The sequence below is a fragment of the Vombatus ursinus genome, unplaced genomic scaffold (assembly GCF_900497805.2).
Source record: "Vombatus ursinus unplaced genomic scaffold, bare-nosed wombat genome assembly UNPS02014816.1, whole genome shotgun sequence".
NCBI lineage: Eukaryota > Metazoa > Chordata > Mammalia > Diprotodontia > Vombatidae > Vombatus > Vombatus ursinus.
The window spans coordinates 14,023,466-14,048,921 of record NW_020954594.1 but is presented as its reverse complement, the minus strand read 5'-3'; positions in this window follow the sequence as shown (position 1 = coordinate 14,048,921).

The following is a 25,456-nucleotide window of genomic DNA, read 5'->3' as shown; positions in this document are numbered from 1 at the left end:
TTAAAAACATAAATAAATAAATAAATACCTCCTGACTTCTGAGGTCAGTAGGTATCTTCAGCAATTCAGATCAGCATGGGCTTCCAGAACTGTACCAACAAGCACTGGGACAAACATAACAGGCTTTAGAATATGCAACCCACGTAAAATTTGTAATGAATGTTCAGGGATCCCACCACCATGTTCTGATGCTCATTCCTCTGTAAATATACAGAAGCATGATATATATTTGCTATCTACCAAAAAAAAAAAGTAAAATAAAATACTGAGAACCTACAATGCACAAGGCACTATAAAACTCATGCTGTGGGGATGCAAAGAAATATAAGATATGATCACTATAATCTAGGTAGGATAATGCTTTTCTTTTTCCCTTCTAAGTTATGCTGGCCATCTTCAAAGGAAATATTGTAATGTTCAATGTGTCCCTTATTCTACTGATCTTATTACTATCCCACAATGACAATACAAACTGTGAGTGTCCCCAAAGGCTCTGATCTTGCCCATTTTCCCTTCTCCCTCTCTACTATTTCCCTTCGTGATCTCACCCTCTTTCATGGATTTAATTATCTCTGTGCTAATGATTCTCATGATCTAATTGTCCAACTCTCTTCTTACCACCAGGCTCACATCTCCAACTGCTTATTCGATATTTTTAACTGAATATCATATAGAAATCTTAAACTCAATATGTCCAAACTGAATTCATTATCTTTCCTTCCAAACACTCCCTTCTTCTTAACTACTCTTTTACTGTTGAGGACACCACTATCCTCCCAGTCTAGAAGAACTGCAACCTAGATAACTTCCTCAACTCCTCTCTCTCTCATCCCCCATATCCAATCCACCATATCCAAGGCCTTCAAAAACTGGCACCTTCTTACCCTTCCAGTCTTCTTTATACCTTACTCCTCTGCACATACCCTGCAATCCAATAACAGGGGCCTCCTTGCTGTGCCTTGCACAAGACACTCCATCTCCTAACTGTAGGTATTTTCACTGACTGTTCCCTATGCTTGGATCTCTTTCCCTTCTTACCTCCACCTCCTGGTTTCCTTCAAGTCTCAGTGATATTTCTTCTGCCTCCCCAATCTTAATAACTTCCTTCTGAGATTACCCCCAGTTTATTCTGCACATAACTTGTTTGTACGGACGTCCCCGTAGACTGTGAGCTCCTTGAGAGCAGGGACTGTTTGGTTTTGTTACTTTTCTTTGTATCCCCAGCACTTAGCAGAGTGCCTGACACAGAGCAGGCACTAGAAAAATGTTTGGTGACTGACTGAAATACTGGGAAAAAAAAGAAGTTAGTATGCCAGACTCCACATTGAGCACCTATCAATACAGTAAAACTTCATTAATTTAGACTCCATTCCTTTAAAATCTGTGGTAATCTGAACTCATGTAGGCTGAAAATGTCTATGAATTGTCTATGTTTTATAAGTATCTGACAAGCAATTAATGATGTAAGCAAGAGGGAAGTGTTTTATAGCTTAAGATGACATCCCATTTGGAGGGCTTTAACATAGTGTTTGTCCCCAAATCAAAACATTAGTTTCAAATAAAGCACCATATATTCTTTGAAATAGGCCAGCCCAGGTAGATCTCTACTTGGAAATACTTTGGCCATTAACTTGAAAGTAACAAAACTATGTTTCATCATGAATATTATATAGTGTGAACTTTTGCAAATTTATATTGACCTTTCCTTCTAATTAGTCTGAATTAGTGAAAATTTACCATACTATGCCCTAATTTTCTATTTATGCCTAGTTTAGGCTCCAGTCAAATTTTGCAAGAATCTAAGGTAACTTTAAAAAAAAAAGCATCTTTGTCATTCCTACTTTTGAAAATATTCTTGCTATTTAAAATCTGCATTATATTCTATGATTATATACATTTGCAGCTGTGTTCTCTAGCATAATTTTAGATTTACAAAAACTATATAAAAATTTCCCAATATTCATTATGGAAGGTCTAAATGATTAATAAACCTTTTGGAAAGTTGAGATCTAGGTATGACTAGGCAAAAGCAATTTGACTGATATTAAGTATCAAAATTAGAAAGGTGTCAGAAGATAAAGGTATACTAAATCAAAAACTCATTTATCAATCTCTGGTACCATTTTTCTGGCTCTCTTATCTACCTAACCAGGCACATCTCTGGTTATATAGGCAGCTAGGTGGCACAATGGATAAAGCACTGCACCAAGAATCTGGAAGAACACCTGAGTTCAAATCTGGCCTTAGATACTTCTTAGTCGTGTGACCCTGAACAAGTTATTTAATATGTTTGACTTGGTTTCCTTTTCTGTAAAATGAGGATAATAATAATACCTATTTAAGGTTGTTGTGAGGATCAAGTGAAATAATAATTGTAAAGTGCTTAGCTCATGCCCAGCACAAACAAAGCAATATATGTTAGCTATTATATGACCACTGATACATACAAAAAATAGCTATAGCATACTAGAAAGAAATGTTAAACAGGATCAGACTACTTGAGTCGGAGTAAAGAGACAGAAAGAAGGGTTGGTTTGCAGAGTGCCTGGCACACAGCAAACATTTAATAAAGTTGCCTGTTGACTGAATCACTGTTTGGAAGAGGCTTTGACTCTGTCAAGATTTTGATAACTTTTTACTCCTAAATACACCTGCCCTACACTTACTATCTGTGGGACCCTGGGCAAGTCACTTAGCCCTGTTTGCCTCAGTTTTCTCATCTGTAAAATGTCTCATCTGTAAAATTAGCTGGAGAAGGAAATAGCAAACCACTCCACTATCTATGCCAAGAAAACCCCAAATGGGGTCACAAGAGTGAGACATGATCTAAAACAACTGAACACACAAAACACACCTGCCCTAAGGAAATCAATGTATGAATCATTCAGTAACTTTACAGATTAAGAACTAGCACTGTGAAACTCACCCAGAAGTAAACCAAGGGATGGGGCTGACTAAAAATGGATGTTTTGCTTCCTAATGCTAATAAGTTTAAGTAAGTGGACCACTGCAATTTAAGGCTTCAGAAAGCAGTTTCAGGTGGCAATACAAATTAGATATACTATAATGAAATAAAATGCAAATATCACCATTACCAAGGAACTACCAAGATAAGAGTGCCCTATGTTAAAAAAAAATACAAAATAAAAAGAGAGAGAGAGAGAGAGAGAGAGAGAGAGAGAGAGAGAGAGAGAGAGAGAGAGAGAAATGTTATTAGAGCAAGACAGGATATCAAAAAGTTTGCAATACCAGAATTAACCAAAAATTATCAAGCTCAGTAATAATAAAAGCTAATTTATATAACACTTTAAAGCTTGCAAAGTGCTTTACATATAACATTTGTAACAAAATGTGGAAACACTCTATTAATAATGTGAGCACACTTCACCTTACCTTTCCTTCTGAAAACCTTTATTTTCCATCAACCTGACCATCACTTGGGACTCATCCAAGTTAAGACTTAAGCTTACAGTAAGGACAACGTACTAGGTATATTCATGTAGTGCAGCCTATACTGCCAGGGCCCAATTAGTGCAAATAATGAATCTCTTGAAATGGTAGTATGTATTTAAGTTTGCACTATTCAACATAAAAATTATGTTAAATATGATCAGTGGTTCCAGCACAACGGAAATATCCTAAGCAAATTTGAAAAATGTAACCACTTCAAGAGATTCATTATTTCCACTAACCTGGACCTAGCAGTAGTATGTTTTAAGCACAAAAACATAAATTTAGCTTCAGCTACGTCACTTTCATCTATGCAACATGACATCTTTATCCATGTAACTCATCATAACTGAAGCCCATAAATGGGTGTTATGTGAAAGAGAAATGTACCCACAAGTAGAAATAAAAGGTAAAAGATTCAGAGAGGCAAATTAAGGTTTGATGTAAGGGAAAAAATTATTACCATTAGAGTCCTCTAAATGTGGAATGGGTTATGGAATATGTAATGCATTTTCCCTAACTACAGGTCTTGAAATAGAGGCTACTCTACCTCGTCCACTAGTCCAGAATGTTGAGAAGGAGATTGTCATTCTGGACAGAGACAGATAATCTGTGAGATCCCTTCCAATTTGAATTCTCTATTTGTGAGTGAAAGCATAATTGCATCAAAGGCATACACACGATTAACAGGAAAGGTGACAAAATGGAATCTGGTGGTATTACCACCTAAAGGGCAAAATAGGTGAGCAGAATGATTATTAAATAAACAATTGCACTCATCATAGATTATAGTGCTCTGGATTTCTTCTCTGAGAAAGGGTGTTAAGAAAAAAAAAAACTTATAGGGCCATTTTAAAAAGAATGAGAGAGAAAAAGAGAGATAAAGGGAGGGGAGAGAGATGAGAGAAAGATCGCAATCTAATAGCAAAGGCTAAACAAGAGCCCTAAAAAAAAAAAATCAGAAATGAGGTCATGTCCCTTGGCATGCATCATTTACATTAAAGACTCCCCCACTTATCTGAATTAATTTCATGTACCTCATTTCATTCAGCTAATTGAAATTTTGCTTTTAGAGTTGGGAAATATTTACTTCCACACAATTAGTAAACTGTCCATTTAAAAAAGGATAAAAGGGCCACCCCTCAAACAGCCCTCCCACTGAAAAGATTGTATTTTTCACAGAAAATTTAGTTGTACAATACTTGAATTTTTTTAAAAAAATCATCATGAGAAATTCTAAAAAAAAAGTTACAAGGATTCTTTATAACATCCAGTGTTTTCATTACTCGGCAATTCTGGTGTTCAATACATGGCTACTGTTCTGAAACCAAATTAAAAAAATAGGCCACTAAAGAGTTTGATGACTTCCTTCAATTTCAATAACTAAGATCCTACAGAAAACACAGACACACACACACAGACACACACACACACACACACAAAGGGGGTCTCTTCTTTTTATGAGCAAGCATTTAAGTGCTTTTAATGAGAATTTACTCTTTAGTATATATAATAACTAATGAACAAATATAGGGCCATTAAACTCAGTCCTTTATAGCGCCATAAAACTTCTAAGTATAAGAAATATAAAATAATGCATACATATTAATCACATATTCAAGAAAAAACTGAAGGGATACAAAGTCTGAAAGTCTGAAGGAAAAGAAAGGGAAAAAAGTTGTACCTCCTTTTCTACATTAACAAATGAAATGCAAATGCTTTGTCAAATGATTGGTGAATCTTTGTTTAAATATGTGTTCAGGCAAAGGATCTCTACCACAGTCCAATAACAACGAAAAGATTTAAATTTTTTTTCTTAATCTGAATCCTGAATTGCTACATCAGTATTTTTTTTCTACTTTAGTAATTAGTGATGGCTATAGTTAAATCATATTCTGACTTGACTAAAATATATATGCATGTGTGTATGTAAAGTAATATTACACATAGCTATCTATATCTACACATAAATATACCAATATGTATTAATAATTGATATCTACAAAATTAAGAGAAGAGAAAGGACTTGAACTATTTCTAAAGTGTGCAAGGTAATAGATTTCAAATCCTTCAATCACCACTGAAATTAACGAAAAGCACTGATTAAGAGTGATCAACTGGTGGTCTGAAATCTCCTATACGTTAAAAATGTCAGTATTGTTAATTTTGCAGTAATGTTTGTATTGGAAAATCAAAAGGAATGAATATAGTCTAATCATGAGGACCCAGTGTAACTCACTTTGGATTACTCAATCCAGTACTGCACAGATCACTAAACAGAATTACCACTGACTTTGCTAGCCCAACCTGGAACCATTTCTTTGGATTGCAAGGACCATTGAATAATGAGTGTGACCAAGGTACTTTCCAAGAGAAATTCTTGAAAACTTTCCTCAATTAAAAACAAATATAAACAAATGATTCTGGCTGTATAGTGAAGAAAAGAAGGGTTAAGATTTGCCCACAAGAAAGGAAAAGGGAAAAGAAAATTCCTTAACGAAGCTGAAAAAGCTTTTTAGAAGCCCTCCGTTATATAACAGTGGCTTCTGGTTAAAGGGCATCAACATTTAGCATGGCAGATCAAATAAGTAATAAAAGTAAAAAGGAAACAATGCAACATTATGCGAGTATAATGAAATACAAGAGTTTCATGCTTACATTAAAAACAAATGAGGATATTTCCGTACTCCAGGCGTACTTCTACCTATCAGAAGTTTCTCCTTTCTCCGTCTCCAGTGGAGGCTCCTCATCCTCCTCACTCTTCTTCACTCATTTCTTCTATCCCGTAGAGTATCTTTTGACAATTACACTCTTTCCCTGGTGATGTTACCCACTCCCATGGCTTCAAATATTATCCCTAAGCAGGTGACTCCTAAAGCTACATGTCAACCTCCTATGTTTCCACAGAACCCTAGTCTCACATTTCCAGATGCTTGCTTCATGTCTGCATTTGGATGCCCTACTAACGGCTCAAAATGACCTTGTCCGAAACTAATATCATCTTGCCCACTCCCAAAAGCTAGCCTTTTCCCTCAACGACATCAGTTTCTCTATTTCTATTTTATTTACCACTATTCTCCCAGTGTTCAGTTTCATAACCTCAAATTCATGTTACACCTCTCTCTTATTTATTTTCTATATCCAGTTGCCAAGACCTGCCTTTTCTACCCTCTGCATTTTCGTCTCTCCCTTCCTTTTTACTCCCATTGCAACCTAGTTCATGCCTGCTTTCATTTTTTGTCACCTGGACTCTGATAAAAGCCTTCTAAACAGTCTGCCTGACCCCATGTTTCTCCCCTCTTAAATCTATCTTTCAAGTGGCTACCTGAGTATCCTTTAAAATGCAGCATTCTGATCACATCAATCCTCTACCAAAAAATTTTCAACAGCACATTCTTGTCTCCTGAATTTTAAACTACAAACTGCCAACTCCGGCATTCAAGGCCTTCTGTCAATGACCTACTCTTCCCCTTCATTCATTCTTTGAAGATTACTTTCTCCCCTTGTATTACTTACTATATTACTTTATTCAATATTACTTACTACACTTATGTAAATAGAGCACTGTGTTAGGCCCTAGGGGTGAAACAAAGCTGAAATGAGGCACAGTCTTCTTAATTCAATAAGCATTTATTAAGCACCTACTATGTGCCAGGATGGTGCTAGGAATACAAAGATAAAATGAAAATGTGTCTGAGTTTATATCATATAGGAGGAAACAAAAGTACACGGTAAGTTTATTGACCAACTGGTAAACACAAAATACATAAAAAGTCATTACCAAGAAGGCAGCAAAGTTCTAATATGAAGATCAGTTTGTTATCAAGGAAAGAGGGGTTCCAGAGAGCACAATGGAAGAATGAAATGGGAACACTAGGCTAGGGCTGCCATGGATGGACATGAGAAAACAATGAGGGTGTTGTCAGTGAAGGGAGTTTCAGCCCAGCCAGCTTACAACTTATTCTAAGTGGATCCCATAGGGCATTAGATTGTTACTCCTTGTATAGTTGCAAGGGTAAGGTTGATTTAATTAAGGTTGAATTAATTAATCAATCCCTAAAATTGGATTATCAATCACTGAGATTAGATTGACTATCAACCCCTCAGGTAGAAAAGGGTTGGGGGGATGGGAAGTACACCAGCAATGGCAGGGCAGATGCCCAGTTCCTGATCCTGCCTGAGAATCAAGGCAAGGATCAATAGGGTAAGACACGCAGATAAACAGGGAAGGGAGAGGGGAAAGGAAAGGGAAGAAGCATTTATTAAGTGCCTACTATGTGCAAGGTATTGTGTTATATGTTTTATAAATATCTCCCTCAAATATACAATATTACAAGTACATTAGTTAGTTATGAAATGTGAGGCTCTAAAGCACAGGTGAGGAATCTGGGGACTCAAGGCCACATGTGGCCCTCTAGGTCCTCAAGTGGGGCCCTTTGACAGAATGCCCTTAATAAAAAGATTTGTTCTGTGAGGTTTGGATTCAGTCAAAGGGCCTCACTTGAGGACCTAGGAGGCCGCATGTGGCCCTGAGGCCCCAGGTTCCCCACCCCTGCTCTAAGGGGAAGATTATTACCAAACTGAGGTTTTAGTTTAAAAAAGCCTCATGAAGAGATGGCATTTATGCTGAGTTCTAAATACTGGGTAAGAATTTAGCAGATTTTAATTTAGAATTTAACATGTAACAAAGGAGGAGGAGCATTCCATGCACAGGAAACAGCATTATTTGGGAATCATTTCCACAAATAAGTTGGTTGGGGATGTAGGTATTAATAACACTGCCAAGGAACAGAACAAAAAAAAGGAAGAGGACCAGGCCTTTAAAGAACATCCACATTTAAGCTGAGAAGAGAGTAAGGAGCCAGAAAAGAAAAATGGGAAAGAGAGGTTAGATTAGAGAGGTAAAACATAGAAGCAGCAGGGTGTGGTGTCTTTGATTGACACCAAGGTAAGTGAAAGGGTATAAGGGTGTGGTTGAGTGTCAAAAGCTAAAGAAAGGGTAAGAAGGATGGGGGGGGGAAGGGGAAGGGGAGAGAGACAGACAAACGGACAGACACATTAAATGAATCAGAGAACATGGGTTTGAATTCCAGCTCTGCCCCTTACAACTTGTATAACCTCTCTGGTCTCCAGGTTACTCATCTTCAGAATGAGGAGGCTGGCTCAGATCAGTGGTGCCCAAGTCAAATGAAACAAGGCCATTCACTAATCCTTTATTAGTGAAGTAGAAGGCTGGGTAATCTGCTATAAGTGTGAAGAGTAGATATGGATGCATAAGTATATGAGGGAAGGTTTGAAAATGGACACTGCAGTCAAAATTGACTACTCTTCATCCCTCGTTTCTATGCTATTCCCTCCCATCATCATCATCCCTTTTGTTCCATGACCCCCATGCCTAGAATGGTGCCAGCTCCAATGTCAACTATTGAAATCTTTCCTTTCCTTCAAGGCCCAATTCAGGATTCATCACCTCCACTAAGGACTCCTAATTGAAAGTTTTCCCACCCTCCTAAATTTCTCACAGTACATTTCCAAGACATCTATTTTGCATTTATCACTCACTGCCCAATGTCAATTATTTAAACATGTACCTTCCTTATCTATTAGACTGTAAACTCCTTAACATAGACTGCTATAGCTATTTTTGTACCTTCAGGGCCTTGAACATATTAGGTGCTTAGTATTAGTTGAATTAATTATATTTCCATAGAACCTTTCATCCTAATGAATTCCAGAGAACTGCAATATCCCTGAAATCAACAAATCAATATTTATTAAGCCCCTACTATGTGCCAGGCACTGTGTTCTCACAAGACTTTCAGGATATAAAATGACTATTTCTGAACCATGAACATATATAAAGACAACTGAAAAAGTGAAAAATACTCCATATTACAACTGAAAATATCATGTTATAACTGAAAAGGCAAAGATATGTTTAATTTGGCAGAGTATAAACATTTCCAAAATACAAACTGTTTATACTCGGATCTGTGGCATCAACTAGGTTCAAATAATAAGCAGAAACTACATCTACAAAGTAGAAATCAAATTGGAGATATGTAGATTAACTGGTTGATTCTATGGGTGTAGTTAATCAAACCAGAAAACTCAGTCAAAAAAAACCCTCCACTTCTGGTTTAACTATCAATCCATTTCCAATTAATCCACTAATCAAATCAAGCAGATATAGATAATGCCAGGTTCCTGCCAATAAAACTGTGTAGCTTTAACTTTTCTGGACTCTTCCTCTTGTATACAATATGCAGGTTGGACTGGATAATCTCTTCATTCCCAATGGCACCAAAGTCTATGGTTCCACTGCAAGGAAAATTATGTGCTTAGATTTAAAGGTAGTAGTAAATTGGTAGGCTACAAAGATAGTCCTACCTTATCTCATATGGTCTAGCTTACCTATTTGTTTTCTAGTTTATTAAAAGAATTTCATGATTCAAACTCTATTCCTCTACTCTCAGTGTAAAACATATTTATTAAGTATAAGACCTTAAGCAAAATGTATTTTTAAAGGAGATAGGCAGTGGGAAGGGGGAGTGGGAAATGAGGAGAATCTGTTCTACTTCAGGCCTAAGATGCTCTAATTAAAATTCAATATTGCACTTGGTATGTGGATTCCTACATGAAACTCCTGTCATGGTTAAGGCTTAAGGTTAAACAGGTTAATAGAGTCCAATAAAATGGCTCTATTGAATTAAACTGAACCACTTTTCAACATAAAGCTGCAATCCGAAGCTCTTTTACCTAACTACTGCACTAAACTTTAAAATCAAATTAATGGGTGGCACCACATACCTAGCAGAAGTTAGGAATATGAAAGCTGAATAGAGGAATCGACCCTGGGTTGAAAATTACTATAAACTGGAGTGTTTAGATTCAAACTGTGATGCAGAAGGGAAAAGGCACTAAATTCATGTTTTGGAGCTAGAATCTGTCAAGGCTGTGGGCTTAGGAATTATCTTAAATTAAACATGACCTCTTCTGCAATTCTCCAAGAACCATAAAGCTTCGTTTATTTGGAAGAAAACTACTTCAGGATAGATAGTTAGGTAAATACTTTATTAGCTCACCCTCCCTCTTGCATTCATTGCTGGATTTATCTGTGAGCAGCACTTGAGGTTTCTTAAACAAAAGGAAAAACAAAATAAAAAACGCACAGCTTGCTCATTTCAAACTGTTTCCCCGATCTCTAACCAAAACAAGAAGGTGGCCTCGCACAGACAGATTCGCAAAATCTTTTGAATTCTTGAGAGGAGAGAAGGGCAGGTGGAGTGCAGTGACAGTGAAATCTACTTCGAGGAGCTTCAAGTCGCCAGTCAATCGATTGGGCAGCACATGCTTCCTGGTGAATAACTGCAGGAATCTCCACGAGTTGTGTTTCGGAAGAGAACGCATCTCCGGGGAGCCTAGCTCTCCGGCAAAAAGGTGCGCCGCCTTTGAAAACCTATTTATTGGCTTTCTTCCCACCTGCCTCGATAAAAGAGGCATTCCCCTCGCAGTCATCCGCGCCCCCCCCTTCCCCGCCCCAGGGGGCCCGGCCAGCGGAGCTCGCAGGTTGGACTGGGCGGCCCCGACCCCGTCCCCGTCCCAATCCCCACAGCTCTACTCCGGGTCTCCTTCAGCCCTGGGGCGAGCAGAGCTCCGCCTCACTTTCCAGCGGAGCTGCCCCGCGCTCCCAGGTCGATTTCACCGGGAGCTGCCGGAGTTCCCGTGTCAGTTTCAACAGTGGGGGCAGCCGTGGCGCAGCCGGAGCTCCCGAGTCCGCTTCCACCACGCGGCTGTCAGAGGGGCTGGGGGGAGGGGAGCAGGGGCTCGGAGGGGGGGTGCAGGAGCCCAGCAGAGGCTGGAGCCCAGGCTGGCAGCAGCGCCGCGCCGCCGGGCTTTAAACGAGGGGAAGTGCGTGTGTCGAGAAGGACGGAGGAAGAGGGACGTTTAAAACCGAAACAAAAAAATTTTTTTTAAGTTGCAAATGGATATTTATGAAAGAAAAAGAAAGATCGAAGGGGGCGGGCGGTGAGGGAGGGAAGGGGAGGTTAAAATGCAAACCTTTTTTTTCCCCTCCCTTCAAGAATGGAGAAGGTGGGGGGGTGCAGCAAGTTGCAGGGGGGCCCACGCGGCACCTCCCTCCCCAACTCTCGCACCTGGGATTAGTGGCGCACAGCCCCAGCTCCGCCTCCCCCTCCCCTTCACTCCCCCCCCCCGGCCCCCCCCCCCCCGGCGCGCGCCCCGCCCCGCGCCCCGCCCCCCCCCCCCCGCCCGGAGCCTACTCCCCTCCTCCTCCTCCTCCTCCTCCTCCTCCTCCTTCTCCTCCTCCTCCTCCTCCTCCTCCTCCTCTCTCCCTCCTGACCACCGGCCGCGGCCCAGCAAGGCGACGCGCCGACGCCGCGGCTCCCCCCTCCCCTCCAAGCTGCTCCCCCACCCCCCCAGCCCGCGCCGCAGCCTCCTGGCACGTACGGAAGAGGCTCCGCCTCTCCTCCCTCCAGCCCGGCTCCGGCGCGGCCCCTCCTCTCTTCTCCTCTCTTTTCCTCTCCTCTTCTTTCCTCTCTCCCCTCCCCGCCCGCCCCTTATCGCTCTCCCTAGCGGGCTGCCTCGGTCACCCCCGCCTCTGCCTGCTGACCTCCCTCCCACTCACCTTCCTAACTTCCTCTGCTCCCCTCCACCGCTTCTTTCCGTCCTTGCTCAACCTTTTTTCCTTTCTCACACCCACTCGGCCCTCCCTTAGCTCAGACTTCTCTTCTCCAGGGCTTCCTCCAGAGAACCCCCGCCCCACTCTTTTCTCTCTTTTTCTCTCCTTCTTGCCCTCTCTCCGTCTTTCCTTCTCTCCTTTTCCTCTCTACTCTCCTCCCCCCAATCTTCTCATTCTAGATTGGCTTTCCAATCCTTCAATAAAATATTCCTTCTTAATCACTCCCTTCGGAATAATCCCAAAGCTTCGCCTCCCCACCTCCTCCAGGTCCACTACTGACAGTTTTGTTTTAACCTGCCAAACATAAATTCTCTAAGGCCCTTCTCTTCTGACTACTTCTTCCGGGCCCTGTTCACTCCTCTCTTGTCCTCATTATTCTTTTTTGTTTGTTTTCAGTCCAGGTACCTCTTTTTGACCCTTCATGTCTGCTTATGATGCCTTGGGTTTCTTTTTCTTACCCCTCCAGTGGTTTGCCTGCTGATTAGTAAGCATCTTAGCTTCCCCGCCCCCCAATTTGATACTATTTTGTTATTCAGGTTGTATCTATAAATTGTAGTGAAGAAGTTTCCTTTTTCCCAAAAAGAATTCTTCATAACATCCTTGTGAAATAAAATTAGGGAGGGTTATTCCCATTTCCCAGAGGAAGAGAAAAGTATGGGATCATAAGATTTAGTGCTGAAAGGAACCTTTGAAATGATCTAGTTACTAAACGCTAGTACAACACTATCATTTTCACATGAATAAAATCTGGGGAAGAAAGGGTGAGATGATTGGCCTAAGGTGTTGCAGCTTGAAAATATTAGATGGATAGCATGCCAACAGGATATCCAGTTGGTTGAAGGTCGTGCTAAGGAGCTTAAACTTAGTCAAATGGGCATCAAATGATCGAAAATAAATACACACTCAAAATCCAATTTTAACTCTAAATAAATCCAGCCCTCTTTTAATTATACCATGCAAATTAAAGCAGTAGTAGAACTGATAATCTTTTTTATTCACAGTGTATTTCTATTTCTTGTCATTATTTCCTCTATAGTCTCATCTGTCAATATGCTTTTTGAATTTTCTTAGCATGAAACCTTGTGTTGGTTCTTAAGCTGAATTTCACTGACTTTATTTCTGTCAGCTTTTAAGGCATAAAACACAGGATATCATACGCCTGATCTGCTCTAGACCTCAGTTTTTTCATCTGTAAAGTGAGAAAATTTGTAAGGGTTCTTTCCAGGTCATAAATGTGATGTTGGGGGAGGGTGTGAGTAAAAGCAAAGACAAGTTAATGTTGTCCCTGCCCTCAAGCAAGAGTAGGGGAGTAAGACAAGCACGTGATATAATACAAATTGTGACTATATGAAATAATCTAAAGTGCTGTATGATCACTTTCAGTTGAGGAAGAAGGAAAGAGAAGACACCAGGGAAAGGTGTCTTGGAAATGGTAGCATTTGACATGGGCTTTGAAGTATGTCAACAGAATATCTAGTTGGTTGCCTTGAAGTTCAGCTAAGGAGTTTAGACTTGGTCAAATAGGCAAATGAAATAAAGCTTTTGGATCAGTGTAGTGATTCCATATGAAAGCACTGTTTCAGAAAGGCTAAGATGAAAGTCATGTGAAGGTTGAGTTGGAAAAAGGAGATACTAGAAACAAGGACTCCAGCTGAAGTCTAGGTATGAAGTTAAAAGGATAGAATAGGATGGAGGCAATAGACCAGAAAAGAAAACGATGAATTAAGACATACTGTGAGAGATTAAGTAGTGCATTGAATAAAGGATTAAAGTATATCAAAGAGATAAAACTGACTTCAAGTTTTGACACAACAGATGGACATAACTACATAGTCATAAAATTTTTAAGTTGGAAGAAATTTTAGAGATCATTTACAAATAAGAAAATAAGCCCAGAGCAGATAAGGAGATTGGCCATGGCTGGGCATCTAATTAGTGGCAGAAATTGATCTGTGATCCAGGTGTTTTGACTCCAGGTCCTATGTTCTTTCCCCTACAACATTTTTCTTTCACTATGAGGTATCATATTTAGTTTAGATGCTTATTCTGAGGTGGAATGACATCTTAATTACCCTTTCTACAGTAAATTTTAATGTGGTCCCTATTTAGTAAAATAAAAAGACGATAAAAAAAAACATCACTATACTACTACATGCTTTTCAAGATCAGTTTTTAATCCCCAGCCCAACCCTACTGATATTAAGACACATTGGTTACATTATCATCTAAATCAAGGGTTTATTGAGTGCCTGCTCTGTACTCTGAGGGAGACAGAAGTCTGTATCCTCAAGGAACTTGGAATTTGATTAGGAAGACAAAACTACTTTAATCTGTATGAAACAGCAAGTAATAATATGACAGACGTTAAGTGTTACATTTGGAAGTTCAGTGCTATAGGGATTTATTGGTAAGGGAGATCCATAAACACTGGAGTAGTCAAGGAAGGAAGACGTTATTAGAAGAGGTGAGATGAAGTTAAATTTGAAAGATGAGATTTGAAGGAGTAGGATGGAAAGCTGAAGACACTTCAAATGAGGGGAACAACATGAGTAAAATCAGAGAGATGGGAGCAAGCATGGGGCAAGGAGGAGACCAACCTAATTAGAGAAATCTAACAGGTTGCTTATTGGAGAGTAGTGTGAAATGTAGTTGGAGCTGTGGAATGGAATCAGTTCCTTCTTACTAGAGGTCTTTCATCAAAGATTGATGACCCCACTTGTCAAAAATGCTGTTAGAGGGTATTCTTCATTGGGTGCAAATTGAGTCAAATGGCTTTTGAGCTCCCTTCTAACTATGAGATTCTGTGAAATGTAAATTCAATGCAATTGCAAATAGAGGAATGACATGATGAAAACATATAAAGATTAGCCTACCAGTAGTTTGTAGGTTGTATTTGAGGAGGGAGAGAAGAGTCAGGAATACCAGTATTAAGAAGGCTGTGGTTGTGATAAGAGTGGAATAGAAGGGTAGGGAGAAGAAAGAAAAAAAAAAAGAAAAGAAAAGAAACCTTTCAAAAGAGAAATAAACCTGGCAATTAACTGAGGGACCAATGAGAGAGGTGAATTAAAAATGGCTCCCAAGGTTTTGAACCTATTGTTACCATTCTTGAATAGGGAGAGAACATGTCAAGGAAATGATAAGTGTCATTTTGGATATGCCACATTTGGTGTAATAGAAAACATCTGCATCCCAACAGGCATCTGGAGATTGAGACAGGCACTTTTAAACAGTAAACAAGATTGGAGATATGAATTAGTGACCTAGCAAAGAGGGAGGCTAACTAGAGCCATGAGAATAAATAAGACCTCCAAGAGTTACTACTAATGCACAAATAGGACGATGTCACTCCCCTACTTAAGGAACTGCAAATGTTCTCTCTTTTAGGACAAAATACAAACTCCTCTGGCTTTTAAAGCCTTTTGTCATCTGAATTTAGCCTATTTTTTTTTCAGGATATTCTCCTTCACAAATGCTATGTTCCTAGCTTCCTTCACAGCTTGGCTTGAGTCACCTCCTACGGGAAGTCTATTCTGATCTTCCCTCCAGTTCCGAGTGCCCTCCCCCTACAAATGACTATGTCCACATTTTCTATTTAATTTTTAAATACTTGTTCTCCCCCAATGTAGGCTTCTTGAGGTCAGGGTCTATTTGGTTTTTGTCCTTATTTTTCCAGGGCCTTAGATAGTGCTTTGTACGCTGTGGACAGTTGATGAGTGCTTTTTGACTGAATGAAGAATATATAAAGAAAAGAACAGAAGGCTAAATATTGTCATGGAGAATATCAGAGGTAGAAGGTAAGGGAATGAATTAAGTAAGGAAGCAGGAAAAGCAATTGGAGAGGGAAGAAGAAAACTAAAAGACAAGATAGTGTCACAAAAACCAAGAAAACATAATTTTAAGGATAGATTAACAGCATTTAATGGAGCAGAGAAGTAAGGAACAACATTGATGAAGTAAAAAAAAATCAGTGGATTTATCAACAAGCAACTAGGTCTTTTGTAATCTTCAAAAGAAGAGTTTCAGTAGAGTTGTGGGGATGAAAACCAGATTATAGGGGATTAAGAAAAGAATGAGTGGAGAGGAAAGGGAGGCAATGTACTTTGACCATAAGAGTTACAACTTCAAACTTATACAACCATCAAAAGAATCTAAAACATGAATGTATGACTTTCCTGAAATAGTAGGATATTTAAAGTTGTAGAAATTTTATTGTTAAAATGATTTAAATTATAGTCAACTCTTTCCTCCCCTTATTTAAGGATACACAAGAACACCTTTAAAAAAAAATCTTAAGTGCCTTTTTGTACATTAAAGATATCATCCTTTCACCCTCCCCCAGTCCAAACTACTTCCCCAAAGACTATTTGCCAGGAGCATGTAAACCAGAGTCAGAATTAATTTAGCAATAGAAAATCCCCCTTCACAGTCACAATGTTCCCATGTTTCTTTGTAGTTTGGAAAAGACACACCCAAGTTGAGGTACTTTTTCCAGTTATCAGATATTCTTTCCTCTAGCCAAACAAGAGTTCAGCCTGGCAAACACAAGTCCTGGTATAAGGAGAGGGAAAATTCAAACAGCTGTCCACCCCCTTCTCGGTGTTATTCTCTCCATTCTTGGCTTCTGAGACTAGACTATCCTATTTCTTTTCCTTCATCTCTGACAATTCCTCCAATTCCCTCCTCAAAGTTCTGACCTCAGCCCTCTTACCCATCCAAATTCTCTCTCTGAGTAATTTCATCCACTGTTACAATATCAACTATCACTTCTATGGTACTGATGCCCAAATCTTTATCTTCATCGCTGATCTTTCTCCTAAGCTTCTAACATACACCTAAAACTAAGTACTTACTATATTAGACATCTGTATTTAATGTGTCAAAATTGAGTTTATCATCTTACTACCATGTATTGCTCTTCCTGACTTCCCTATGGATGCTATTAGTAGCACAATTCCTCTAGCCAAGCTCAAGGCCTGTGACCATCTTTGATTCCTCCTTCCCTCCCATTCCCCATTTCTAATAACAGGGCATATATTCCTATTGAAAATAACAGTCAGCTCCTTTCAAATTCTACTGTTTCCACTGTAGTTCATCTCCATTCTATCTTGCTTGAACCACTGCAACAGCTTAACAAATCTCTCCCCTTAATTCTCTCCCATCCTTGATTCATTCTATGCAATACAGCTAGATTAATTTTCTTGATGTCTAGCTCAGACAGCAGTTACCATCTTGCTCAAAATCTTTTACTTACCTTCCCCATTCCATTCCTACACATTCAACTTACCTTCCCAACCAGGGGCCACCTTCAGTTGTCCTGACCTATATCTTGCCACTGGACCCAGATGGCTCTAGAAGGAAAAGTGAGGCTGGTGACTTTGCACAGGCCTCCCTCACGTAAATCTAATCTATTTGCAAGTCATGGCATCATCTTCAAGAAAGAAGGACAAACAACAACAACAACCTTCTCAATCTGTTAAAAATCTTATCCATCCTTCAAGACTCATCTGAAATGCCACTTCTTAATGTAGTTGTTTCCTATGTTCCCCCAGAAGTCATTACTCTCTTCTATGGAATCTTATCACATTTTGAACCCTTCTTATGTGCTTTTAACCCTTCATATTAAAACTAGATGTGTGTTTTATCTCTCCTACTATAGTCCTTATAGGCAAACATCCATACCCCTTTTTTTTCTTTTTTGTTAAATTTTGATAATTTTTTACTTTGCCACCATTTTCAAACAATCTCTCTCCACTTCAAAAGAATCCTCCCATGAATCAAAGAATCAGAGCCAAGCAAAACAAATCCTACACACTGACCATGCCAGGCAATACATTCCTTAATCAGCGTTTATAATCCATCAGCCCTCCACTGAAAAGAGAAAGTTATAGATGATTAGTTCTCTCTAGGCTCAAAATGGTTCCCTACATTCATTAGAGTAAATTCTGATGTCTTTTCCTTTACCTTTTAGTGTTCATTGTGTATCTTGTTTTGGTTCTGCTTGTTTCTGTCTATATCTGTTCAAACAAATCTTCCCAAATTTCTCTGAATTTTATATATTCATAATTTCCTCCTAATCCAATTTTTTTTTGTATCATCCTTTGTCACTGAGTGCTGCCTAGGGTGCAGGACTGGATTGAATTGAAGCCAATTCAAACCTCCTTGTTAACAGGAAAAAGGAATTGTTCTTTCAGGGTTTCTTCTCACCAACTCCTTCAGTGACCATCTTAATATGTCTAATATTTACACAGCACATCAAAGTTTGCAAAGTGCTTTAAATACATTATCTCATTTGATCCTCACAACAACCCTGTGAGGTAGGTGCTGTTGTTATCACCAATTTGCAGAAAAGGAAATTGGGGCTCAGTGAAGTTATGACTTCCCCAGAACCATGCAGTTACAATGTGTTTGAGGCAGGATTTGAACTCAGGTCTTCCTACTACTACTCCTTACTACTACTACTACTACTACTACTACTACTTCCTATTACTACTCCCAACTCTAGCTCTCTTTCCACTATGCCTCAAGGCTACCTAATAGCTTATGGTGATCAGTAAAGAACAACTCCTAAGTGACCATGTGTAAAAGTGCAAAACTTTAGAGTTGGAAGGGTCATTTGAAGTCATCCCAAGCAAAGAATATGAAAAGTCTTTTGATTTTTTTATGTTTTACTGAAAAGTAGAATACTTTTACTGTTCTTTTTTTGTTTGAAACCTATTAAGAGTTAGGTCCCGTGGAAAGACACAACTTCATGATCTGGTTTAAGAAATGTTCATGCCATTCAATTGAAAAATAAGTGTGTGATGAAACAAAATGCTGGAGTCTGAATGAAAGTTGGAGCACACCTTTTAAACTTTATTTTTCTTGTTTTTTTGGTGGGGGGATTGGGAGGATCTGTATTTTCTTTCACAGCATGACTAATACAGAAATGTTTTGTATGACTACACCTATATCACCTATATGTATAACCTATTTCAAATTGCTTGCCTTCTCAATGAGAGGGGAAGGGAGGGAGGGAAAGAATTTCAAAATAAAAAAATTTTACATGTAATTAGAAAAAAATAAATATGTGAATTGCTCAGAAAAAGAATCACGCAATTGATAGTAAAGCATGCCTCCCTCCTTTTGGCAGAGCAGTGGTAGACTACAGGTGCAAAATGGAGCATACCTTGTCAGTTATGAACCTTATGTTGTTTTCTTTCATTAGCTACAAGGAAGGATTCTGGAGGTCAAAGAGGGAAAATTTCATTCAGTATTGATAATAATATAAAAAAACCCTCAAAATAAAAGCCTAACTTTTTTTAAAGAAGTATTGAACAACCTAATATATCCAACCTGCTACCCTGAATGATGCTCTCGTCAGTAGTGACCAGGGATTATTAACTTTAGTCAACAAATACCACATTGCTGAAATCATCACCATATTTGGCTTTAAAAGCCCCTTTGCTATTGGTCCTGGCTGAGAGGCCAAGAATGCAATAGTCCATGAAGAATGATTAATGCTCTTTGCTTAGGAGATGATCTCTTTAAGAGAATGTTCAGCTATGTCAGCCAATAAACTTGCCTTGTCACTACCAGACTGTATCTTCTGGTCTATAGGAGTTTGCTCACCCAATGCCTTTTTATGAAGAATGAATTCACATTTGAAAAAAAGAGAGAGAGAGAAAGATTACATAATCTCTTCTCATGATTCTCTCTCATAATAATTATCTGTTGCCTGCAATCAGTGTTAGCCAACCAGGTTCAGACGGCAAGAAATGTTTGATCTGTGGTGATGTGATTTGTAAGATTGTGCGTATGAAAGGTACATCTATGCACATACAGAGAACATATTTATCTAATTTGACTGTCAGTGATTTAATTAATGTTTGTCAAGCACTTTGAACATGAAAAGAACTATCTGAAAGCTGAGTGCTATTATTAATAATAATCATTTTGCCTATTTATTGAATTAAAATTAACATACAAATGTGATACTCTTGCAGTATCTTTGATAGGGATGCTCATATTCTAAAAACTGAGCTGGGTTAGACTTTAAGAAAGTCTTTTCATCAAAACTTCAAGGCATTGATTTATGAAAGTAAAACCTTAAGCTGGTTGGGCCTATTCCATCAGTAGATTTATAAGTGTACAGACTGGGTAAACAACAGTGACAGCTTGGGGAAGTATATGCACCTGTTTATTTAAAAGATGTTAACAGGGGCAAATCTAAAATAAGAATGTGTACCACAACCTGATTTTCAGTAAATTTTTATGCATGCCTACACTGAAGGTTACCCATATTATCAGCAATTTTTTTCTCTCTTTCTGAGAACACGCAACTGATGAGAATAGAGCATCTGTGTCCCTTTGAAGGGGAAAGAAAAAAAAACCTGGAAAGAGCATCACATTAGAACTTTTCTGAGAAGGAAACATGATGCCTTCCATAGCTACATTTTTCTCCCACTTGAAGTAAATGTAAGAGGAAGAGTAAAGGCGGAGATAAGGAAATGGTCAGACAGGATTGAACCCCTTGACCACACCCATTTTTCTGGGTATGGATTCTGGCTATATTTATGTTACATTTCCATAAATTAGTAGGATAGAACTCATAATGAGGAGATGGCAAGGGTATTTTCCTAATTTCCCCACAAAAATGAGAGCACCTTTACATATAGCAGCATGAGAGGTATGGCTATAATGTACTGAGCTACAATTCCACATGTGAACTATAGAAATCTCGTTCATTATATTCACAGACATATGCTTTAGTTCTAGTTCTCAGGCTTTCACAAAATGGTCTTTCTCTTGTCTATTACTTGCACAGTGAGCTTCTCCTTTTCCATAAGGAGGGGTAAGAATAGATAGGAAGTTCTTTTTTATTTTCCATGGGCCTTCCGGTAGTAATGGATTTATGTTAACAGGCACGCCCATACTGTGAATACTCCTACAACATTCTGCTTCTCCCATGTGTGAAAAGCATGAAGAGATATTTCCTACCTATTAATTCAATTCTACATATTATATTATTAAAAGGAATATTTATTAGGTGGTTTTCATGTGCAAAACACTGACAGTCAAATTAGATAAATATGTTCTCAGTGTGTGCATAGATGTACCTTTCATACACACAGTCTTGAAAATCACACCACAGATCAAACATTTCTTGCCATCTGAACCTAGTTGGCTAACACTGACTGCAGGCAACACTGAGTAAGAAAAATAGTCTTTTATCTCAGGAAGATTATAATCTAATATGGGGATATGATGTATACGCAAAGAATTATGATTCAAAATTAAACATAATAAATATATATTCAATGGCCTAGGACAAGTCCCTCAACCCCTAAGAGGCTCTAACTTTGGGCTCAAGCATCCCTGTCTTCATCTTGGGGGTAGTTTTACTCCTAAAAAGGGGAAGTAATCAGTCTTTTCTGACAGTATCTGACTTATTGCCACCATCCCAGAAACCCAGGAAAAATCTCTTTAATAAAACTTAGGTATAGCTAATTTTGGGCATCTCCTTTAAAAGGGATTAAGAAGATTTTTTCTACAAAGAGTAACTCAATGAACAAAGTAGGTATTAGGTATAGAACAGCTATGTACTCCTCCATCATAAAAAAAATGCTTAAAATACGTAAGACTCATAAGTACACATTAAGAAATAGGTGAAACATCAAACAATAACCCATCAATTCTCCTCTACTCTCCCCAAAGTTGGAGATGGTTTGTGGTAACTGCTGAACTGATAATTTTTTTCATCTAATACTTGCCTGTTTGAGCAACTCACAAGGTCTAGTTCTTCCCACCAGTCTAGGAATAGCTTGGATTATCTTAGTCTTTTTTTTTGCTCTTGGCACATGGTAGGTAGATGCTGAATACTTGTTAGAATGATTGATTTTGAGAATAGACTGGGGGGAAATGAGAGATAGGCTCTATTAAGAAAAAGGTCTTCTATGACTTGCAGGGTACATATAGTGAAACATTTTCCTGGAGACCATAGATCAGAGCGAGTAGGGATATTCAAATCTTCTTGACATGCCCCTAGAATTAAGTCAGTATTCAGTTTCAGAACATTAAACTCTACTGAGATACTTTCACTATCTATAAACTAAAGTATCCAAATCCTCTTTAAAACTTAAGAATTTCTGCTGAAATCCGGATTTTATTTTTCCACACTGTTGAAACAATATGAAAAGAACAATATGTGCATTGTAAGAGTGAGACACAGGAAACCAGAAAGATATGAAAAGACATTTAAAATTGAACCCCAGGTGAGCATTTTCTTTTGCCTGGAAAGAGGAACAGGATACAAAAGGAAAAAAAGAGAAAGGTTACAGTGCTCTACCTATTAGATTGAACAATAGGAAAGAAAATTGGTTCATTCTCTTTTTTTTTTTTCAGAAAATACTTGTTAATCCTAATCTCCAATACTTTTTTGTGGTTGAAGGACTAGAAATTGAATGGAAAAATCTTTCATTAAATGTTGTTTAGTCATGTACTATTATTTCTTTTTAAAAATAAATGTTAATTTATTGTTGTCTATTACTACCTGGTAATACAAAACTGTGATGTATTTTTTTTCTGTCTCAAACCTTTCCCCTCTATAATCCATTCTCCATGAAACTGTCAAAGTGATATTCTTAAAGCACATTTCTGACCATGTCACTCCTCTGCTCAAAAATCCTCAGTGGCTTCCTATCACTTCAAGAATAAAATACAAACTTCTCTATTTTAAATTGTTGAATTTTTTCAAGTAATAATTTTTTTAAATTAATCTGTCCCTCCCATTGTACCCCCATTAAGCAAATTAATTTTTTAAAAAATCCTTCTATATGTCTTCATGTATTACAAAACAAATTCCCACATTAACCATGTCTTAATGTACATGTTTCTTTCTGCATTTTAAGCTTATCCCCACTCTGTCAGTGAGTGGTATATTTTATCTTTATTAATAATAATAGCTAGCATTTGTTACTATGTGCCAAGGATTATGCAAAGCACTTTACACTTATTTCATTTGGTCCTCACACCAATGCTTCAGGGGGTAGGTGCTATTATTATCCCCATTTTAAAGACAAGGAAACTGAGGCAAATAAAGGCAAAGTGACTTGCCCAGGGTCACACAGCTAATATCTGAGGCCAAATTTGAACTCAGGTCTTCCTGACTTTAGTCCATTTAATACAGTGGTGCTCTACCCATTGTACCCCTAGCCTCTTTATTCTTTCAGACTCGTGCTTTCTCATTGCATTGATCAGAGTTCTAAAGTCACTCAAAGTTGTTTTTCTCTATAATGTTGTTATTAGCATAAAAACTGTTCTAGTGTTTTTGTTAGTGAGGCAGTTGGGGTTAAGTGACTTGCCCAGAGTCACACAGCTAATGAGTGTCAAGTGTCTGAGGCTGGATTTGAACTCAGGTCCTCCTGACTGCAGGGCCAGTGCTCCACCCACTGTGCAACCTAGCTGCTCCCAAAGCTGTTCTAGTTCTACTCATTTCCCTCTGTATCAATTGATAGAAGTCCTCCCAGTTTCTTCTGAAATTGTCCATTTAATCATTTCTTACAGCATAATGATATTCCATCCCATTAGTCACATACCACAATTTATTTAGCCATTCCACAGAAGTACACCCCACAAGTTTTTAATTTTTGGCTACCACAAAAAGAACACTTTAAATATTTTTGTACATTTTTTTGGTTTCTTTTGGGTATAGGCCTAGTACTGGTCTGAATGAGTCAAAAGATAACTCACGTTTTGAAGATTTTCTGTTCATAGTTTCAAATTGTTTTCTAAAATGGCTGGACCAAGTCACAGCTCTAGCAACACTGCATCAGTGTGTCTATTTTTGCACAGCCCCACCAACATTTGTCATTTTCCTCTTCTGTCATCTCTGCCACACTGACAAATGTGAAGTAGAATCTAAAAGTTGCTTCAGTTGTATTCTGTGATCAATAGTGATTTAGAGAATGTTTCCATATGAATGTTGATAGTTTCAGTTTCTTCCTTTGAAAATTTCCTGTTCATACCCTCTAACCATTTATCTGTTGGGGAATAGTTCTAAGTCTTATAAATTTAAATCAACTACTTACATATCTTGTAAATCAGACTTTTATCAGATGAAATCTGTTGCAAAGATTTTTCCCCCCGGTTACCTATTTCCCTTCTAATTTCTACTACATTAAATTGTACAAACACTTCTTAATTTTACATAATGCAATTGTCCATTCTCTCTTGGGTGATACTCTTTATCATTTTGTTATTCGTGAACTTTTTCCCTATCCATAGATGTGAAAGGTAATTTCTTCCTTGCTGCTCAGATTTAAGATGTGACATTTTATATCTAAGTCATGTATACATTTGGAACTTATCTTGTTATAGGGTTGAGGTGTTGGTCTGTGCCTAATTTCTGCCAAATTGCTGTCCAATTTTACCAATGGTTTTTGTAAATGGTGAGTTCTCTCCCCAGTAAGTGAGGTATTTGGGTTTATAAAACATTATATTACTGTTGGTTTCCTATTGTTTTCCCCAAAAGAATGTAAGCTTCATGAAGGCAGGGACCCTGCCTTTATATCTTCAGTACCAAGCACAGTACCTAGCACATGCTAATAATGATAACAATCATTATTGTTATTATTAAATTTATGAAATCCTTTAAGACACAAAAGACTTTAGATGCTATATTCTAAATAAATGTTTATTGATTGGTTAATTTTTGTCGCTGCTTTAGCCTACTTTTCGTAGATTTACATATGAGGAGTTAGTTGCTAATTGTACTATACGGCTTCCACATCAAGTAATTGTTTTAAAATGTAACCCCTTCCTTTCTCTATTGTGCATAATTTATATTCATAAATAAATCAATATTTCAAAAGATGTGAAATCTCATCACTAAGGGTACTCCCTCTAGAGATGCAGATTTTAACCTCTTTGGGCCTTAGCAGATGATTTTCATGAATCTTTGTGGTCAAAAAGAAATATATCACCTGGTGGCCATAGGGTGATGAGCTTCTTGGAATTAAACTAAGTTGGACATCAGATGATAAGCTCATAAACTATTGTTGAACTAGTACTTTAAAAACTTTTCAATTCTGAAGGACCTTCAGGAGATTGAACTCTCTGGCAAAGTCAGTCAATGAGCATTTTCTTTAAATAATTAATTTTATTTATTTTTAGTTTTCAACATTCACTTTTATAAAATTTTGAGTTTTAAATTTTCTTCCTTTCCCTTCTCCCTTCCCCCACCCAAGACAGCATGCAATCTGATATAGGCTCTACTTATGCATTCATATTAAGCATATTTTTCCATTAGTCATGCTAATTTTCCATGAT